Source organism: Cupressus sempervirens, chromosome 5 (assembly GCF_028749045.1).
Source record: "Cupressus sempervirens isolate cs-2001-9-10 chromosome 5, ASM2874904v1, whole genome shotgun sequence".
NCBI lineage: Eukaryota > Viridiplantae > Streptophyta > Pinopsida > Cupressales > Cupressaceae > Cupressus > Cupressus sempervirens.
The window spans coordinates 856,450,076-856,457,049 of NC_143122.1; the positions used below are offsets into that span (position 1 = coordinate 856,450,076).

Genomic DNA, 6,974 nt, shown 5'->3' on the forward strand with positions numbered 1-6,974 from the left:
ACTCTTCATATCTTGAGAACCAGTTTCGATGAGAGGTCATGTGAAAAGATGCACCCGAGTCAACCAACCACACATCATTAGATGCATGGGCTGCCAAAGCTACGATGAATGCATCGCCATCTTCTTGAGATTTTTCAGAACCAGAATCTGAGGCTTTCTTCTTCTTCTTCGGCTCTTTACAGTCTTTACGGAAGTGCCCAGTCTTATTATAGTTCCAACATTTTGCCTTGGACTTATTGGAAGTCTTTGAATTCCTAGGGGATTTGGATCTACCCTTATTGTCAGGCTTATTATCATTTTTCTTCCCTCTTTCTGTGGATCTCCCACGAACAGTAAGGGCTTCTTTTTTCGAAACAAAAGCCTTTCTCCACATCTCCTCTGATAGCAGTGAAGACATCACATCATCCATTTTGAAGGTGACTAATGTGCTTCCGAGAGCCATCACAAGATGGTCCCATGAATCTGATAAAGAACATAAAAGTGTGTAGCAATGATCCTCCTCCTCTAACTTGACACCAGCTGATGTCAACTGTGCAGCCAACACATTAAATGCGTTTAAATGATCCGTTAAGGATCCACCTTCCTCCATTCACAGAGAATACAACTTCTTCCTCAGGAACAACTTGTTCACCAAGGATTTGGCCTGATACACGGCCCCAAGTCTCTCCCACAAACTAGATGCGGTTTTCTCATCTAGAACATTCAGAAGAACTGCATCGGTTAAACAGAGTCTTATGAGACCCTTAGCTTTACAGTCTTTGATATCCCAATCTGCTTGAGCTACAGTTGTTGGTCTTGTAGCACTTGTAGTCGCTTCCCATAAGTCACGATCTTCTAACATGTCTTCCATCTTGATTTTCCACAACTCGAAATTAGTGCCATTAAATTTCTCCACCTCCATTCTTCCATATGATGAACTCGCCATCTCAATCTACAAATAAGATTTAGGATGCTCTGCACAAGACTCCCACTCAACTTGAGATTAGCTCAAAAAACCCTACCCAACAACTAGGATCAAAAGTTGATCAAGCTCTGATACCACTTGTAAGGAAACTCAGGTGCGAAAACAGCTTCCTACACTAATCTCATAAGGAAAGTATGATGCGAATCCTATTAAAATATTCTACACTTATAGATTCAATATCATGTAAACAACAATATTACAGCCAACCATGCATACAGAAAATAGACAGAGAAAGAAACACATAACACAAAGATTTTTCGGTGGGGAAAAACCTTTCGGTAAAACAACCCCACCCCTCTAGAATCTGCACAATGTATTATCTTCAACAAACGGTTACAATACACTTGCAGTGCAAGCTCAATAGCGACAATAGAAGACTCCAATAGCAACTCACAGTACCAACAATACACTCTCACACATCACTTCTCTTTGTAACCCTAAAAAATGCTTATAACATGCGCTTCACTATTGGGGTAGGGTGTATAGTACTCAAATATCTTAGTTGCCACATGTCTTCACTTGTCATTGAATCTTACTAACATAGCTCTTACGTGTCATAGGAATCTGTCATAACCGTTTTAGTCATGATCTCCTTACACACAATTCAAGATGTTGACACATCAACATTATTTGCAAGAAATACATTTTACAAAACAAATAATAATGAATAGGAATTATCCAAGGTTGAGACACCTTATTCCTAACAATAGTAACTCCCAGTTTATCCAACCACATGATCGTGAATGGAAAGCCAAACAAAGATCTTGATCTTAGGTAGGCATGTTGACCCCCAAAATAAATTTTCAGGCTAATCAAAAGAAAAATTCCTATACTCTAACGGCTTGTTTGGTTGCTGGAATACAATCAGAATAGGAATAGAAAATTAGAATTCATTTTTTATTCTCTGTTTGGTGCGCCAAATTAGAATTGGGAATAGTAATACGTATTTCCATTTTGCCCCAAAATGAGCATTTGTCTATTCTCCAAAATACTTGTAATTGGAATTGCTATTCCCATTCCCATTTTGAATTTTTCTTATTTGAAAATATTTTCAGATCCGCTTCATTATAACTTCCTGTTGGAGCTCTCCAAAATGAAAAATCATGGCCATTTTCAAACTGATGATACTGAAAAAATATATATATTCCTCAGATTCTACTCACAGAAGACCAATGCACAGTGGCCAATGAGCTGCTCAGTAGTACGATTCAATCACTCAATGTGGGGGTTTGGATTGACCCACTTTACTATTTCTTGCTTTAGATTCTTTTTGCAAACACCATGAATTTGTTAAAAATAAGCGGGTGAGAAGATGAAACCCTCTATAAATTATGTTTTTTCTTTTTCATTCATAAAATTTGATGGGGTTCGAACCTTCAATCTTCAATTCAAGTTTGTGCAACCAAACAAGAGATAAATGGGATTGTATTGTAATTTCCTATTCTCATTCCCCATTTCCATTCCCATTCAAATTTTCTCTTCTAATTCCCAATTCCTATGCTTGCAACCAAACAGGCCCCAAGGGTCTACTTGGCTACAGGAATAGGAATATGGGAATAAGAATACATATTCTGGATCTATTATTCTTGGATAGAAAATGAGAACATGTAATCCTATTTTCTGTTTGGTTAGACAAAATTGAAAATTTTGAAAATAGAAATTCAATGGGCTACCGAACTCTTGTCGTTGGTAACTTTTCATCAAAATGTAAATTTCATACCTTTTCATAAGATTGCCAATAACTCTTTCAAAATTCACAAATCCCTAGTATCTTAAACTATACCAGGTTACTAAGGCTTTACTTACACGGAAGCAAAACAGTTTGTGTACAATTTCTTAGACTCATTTAGAAATTGATCAAGGCTTGAACCCTGCACAACTTGATCTTCACTATATGAATTTTTCACCTCATTTTGGAAGGTATCATCTCTAAGATTGGCCCTCTTATAGTTTCTATTTTCAAATCCTTTTACAAAAAAACCAAGGCGATCAACGTATTTAATTTAATCTCTTTTGAAAAAAATTGTCGCAGGCATGGGGAGCATTAGCTAAATTTTAACATTAGACTTAGTATATTTCACTTTTTTCTTCAAGTACTCGTGGGTTTGGTGGGTTTGGATTTGTTATGGTGACCTCCAGATTCACCTAATTTTAACATAAAAATTATACTAAAAATAAGATCCCATATTTTCTCAGGCGTCTACTCGTTCAAAATTGGCCATTTTCTTAATTTCTTTTAGTGAATTAATTTCTATGATTACAGGGCTCTCACCGACTGTACTCATGGGCACAGACTTGAAATTTTCATCAAATATGAACAAGTCAAAATAGGAACATGAATATGTATTCCAATACCACCTATTTAGGTGGAATAACAAATTCTCATTTTGGGGCCAAAATTGGAATACGTATTCATATTCTCAATTCTGATTTGTCGTACCCAAACTGAGGATTCAAAATTTTAAGAATTTACAAATGCCTATTCTAGACTACTAAACGAGCCCTAAAGAATTATACTCATTCTTGATAGAATAATCACCATCTTTTGGTTTAGTCCAAGTCAATTCATCTTCCTTACAAGAAAACAACACCGACCTACTACTCAATACTAACACAAATTTGTCTTTAATTTGTTGAGACAATCCATACAATCAATACTTTTCCATATAACAAAGGGGTGAAAATTTTGTCTTTTATTTGTTGAGAGAATCCATACAATCAATACTTTTCCATATAACAAAGGAGTGAAATTTGTCTTTTATTTGTTGAGACAATCCAAACAATCAATACTTTTCCATATAACAAAGGGGTGATATTAGAACACTCCACAAGCTAGTATTCCATGACCTTATTACTCTAAAGATCCTCCGAAGTTTATAATTAATTATAAATGATTACAATTTAATTAACTAACACTAACTATGATCCAGGTTTACAATATTATTATGTATTTGTGGATTATATTAAATAATAAATTAGTTTTAATATTTGATTCTAATTTGTTAACTACTTATTAATTGTTTTGAAAGAACTGTTTCCAAATTGCATAAAAAAAACCCAAAGTATCAAAAACCCTAAACGGAAGTACATTATTTAACAACTCCTCATAACAATCCGGATATTCGCACTTATCTTTCTAACTGCACGTTCTACATAAACAATAAATATATAGGTGCCTACATTCCGTCACTTGACAGACAAATGCTATTTTACTATTGGCGTCCAACGGTTCCTGTTCCATCTATAAATACCAGACAAACCAAAAACAGTGCATAAAACAGTATGCACTCTGCAAATTTCTGCTGGGCAGTAGCAGAAAGGGGGAACAAACAAAGATTCCACATCAACTTCCATGTCTTCATTTTGCAGGTTTATTTATACATTGTTCTTCTCTGTGTACTTAAAAACTTTTATTTCCCTATCAATGGCTTTTGAAGGGTTGTGAGAAGTTAACTGGAGGCAGAGTTTTATCTATCCTTTCCTGTTACTGCCTTTTAAAGCTTTGTTCCCCATTCATCTTTATGCAGTTAACAGGCATGGGTTGATAAACCTCTGCATCCATTTTTGATCCTTCACCCTGTAAAGCTCATAAATGGTTAAAAGTATTTTGAGTTCAGTAGTTTTTCTCGTTCTACTCCCTGCTCCAATTTTACATTGGGCAGATCTGCATAATGTGGGTTTCCAGAGATTGTTTTTAAAATAAGAGTTTCAGATGTGAGTTCTAATTTCTTGCTGTGTTGGTTTTTTTATTGGATTTCATTATGATTTGTGTTGGGGTTTTTCTGGGTATTGTAGAAAATTTGAACTTACACCTTTTTTCGATTGAATTTCATTGAGATTGGAATTAATTTTTATTCTCTTGGTAAAAGATTTGTAATTTGAGTTTCATATTTTTTTTCAAAGATTTGTGGTTGAGTTTCGTTACAATCTGTGACTGTAATGAATTTTTATTTTCTTTCAGAAGATTTCTGATTGAGTTTCATTATAATGATCTGTAATAGATTGTAATATATTATTGTTTTATTGTAAAAGGGCTCAACACCAACCAGATGATTAGAATATGAACTTCTGCCATGGAATCCAAAGTCTTTGATTGGTATAGGATTTGGAGTAAAATAGATTTTTGATCTGTAGAGTTTGTTATATTCTGTAGGATCTGATATCACAAGAAAAATGGGAATTAGGTCAAGTACATCTTGCAGGCCCAATTTGGGTGTGTGTTATTTGATGGATCAATTGACAACATTTGTAAGGGGTTTGATCAGAATTTTATTGATGTTTAATTGGATGTGTAGGATCAGTAACATAAGCTGTTTTTTCCTTTCTTTTCTGGAACTCTTTCTTTTCCCTTACATTGCTGCAATTGTTTTCTGTACACATTAAAAAAGTTTGTGTGGTTGCGAAAATAGAATGATTGGTAAGTGATTTGATTGAAATTTTTTTTTGTTATTTGGACTGTAATAAAAAAACATTACAGATCATGGTCTTCCAGAAGAGGGAACAACTGTCAAGCCAGCACATCTATAATCTAAAACAGTCATAATTGATAATGTTTTCATTTTTAGCTCGGACAACTTGTATCAGAAAGTAAACTAAGCTAAACGAAACTAGGAAAAATAAAAGTGATTAAATAGCCTAAAAAACTTAATTAGATAATACGTAAAAGTATTATCTCATTACCCAATGAAGAAGTAAGTGTGGTCATGGTTGCTGCATGCCTGTTATGACGTGACAGGTATCTTTTTGTATGGCTGCGCACTTTACCAACAGCTTTTCCCAGCTTTATCACAACCTGCCATTGCTTTTTAGAATTACCTAATATCATATGTTATTACTAGCCTTGGGAGTTACTCATGGCGTACGTCCTTGGTTTCATTGAAAACTTTGTTGGGGAATAAATTCTCAAGTACCTATTATGGCGAGCATTGAAATCATTACATCGTCTTCATCATCAAAACTTCAAATTTAAGATTTCTTGGATCTTTTCATCTGAAACTGTCATGTAAAAAGAGACGAAGTTATCCTAGCCGGTGTAATTTGCAGCTGCTGTTTTCAGCGTTTTTACGCAGTTTTGTATTTTGCATTTTATTAAATAGAAAAGAAACACCCATGTTGAACATTGAGAATTGCGCATACTTTTCATTTACAGTAGTCTTTGGAATGGTTTCTAGATTTTGCTCTTCTGAGATTTAAGTAATTGATCACTTTTAGCATCTCAATTTTTTGTTTATCAATTAACTAGGAGGAATTTAATGCTTTTATTATTGTGTTTGTGCAATAATTTTTGTTTATGTTATGGAGATGCCCACACAAGAACAATCGTAAAATTGAATCTACAAACATAAAAAATTTGATAGTTTCAAATGGACCGTGGGAATGTTTTCTTCTTGCATAGAAGCAACCATGAATGAAGACTTATTGTAAGTGTTGTTCAACATTATAGGAATGTAAAATGTATAATAATCATCTAGTGGTTAGAATTTGTCATGTAATGGCAATAATTACATTTATTATGTAGTTGATAGTTTTGTAGACATAAACTATTATTGTGAAAATTTTGATCAATTTTTGCATGTATTTCGGTAAGTTATGAAATCATTTGGATGACCATTTATCAAATGCCCGATGAAATCATTTGGATGACCATTTATCAAATGCCCGTGTCCATTTAAATGTTTGAATAGGTAAGTTATGAAATCATTTGGATGACTTTTACCAAATGACGAAAAAATAAGAAGAGAGGGACATATGACTCAATAAATACAAAGCTAAAGGAAGAGAGGAATTATTTTCCATCTACCATTGTAAGTTATAATAACAAGACTTATTGAATCCTGGTCACATTTTGAGCTGTGATGCAAATTAATGAGTGTAGGGTATGAGTATCATATACCATAGTCAAAATTCATACCAAAAAGTTGCAATAATTGAACCAATACATATGATATGACAATAATACAATACCAACTTACTAAAACTAGCAAGCACCACAAATAACAATTATGTACAA

The 6,974-nt window shown here is 33.9% G+C and overlaps 1 long non-coding RNA gene across 1 annotated transcript; it reads left to right on the forward strand.

Annotated features, from left to right (window-relative positions):
• Positions 1-4,115: 4,115 nt before the first annotated feature.
• Positions 4,116-6,090, forward strand: LOC149558610 (uncharacterized). Its single transcript, XR_016352468.1, has 2 exons — positions 4,116-4,333; positions 5,442-6,090. It is a non-coding gene; the product is annotated as an uncharacterized LOC149558610 (long non-coding RNA).
• The last annotated feature ends 884 nt before the right edge of the window (positions 6,091-6,974 follow it).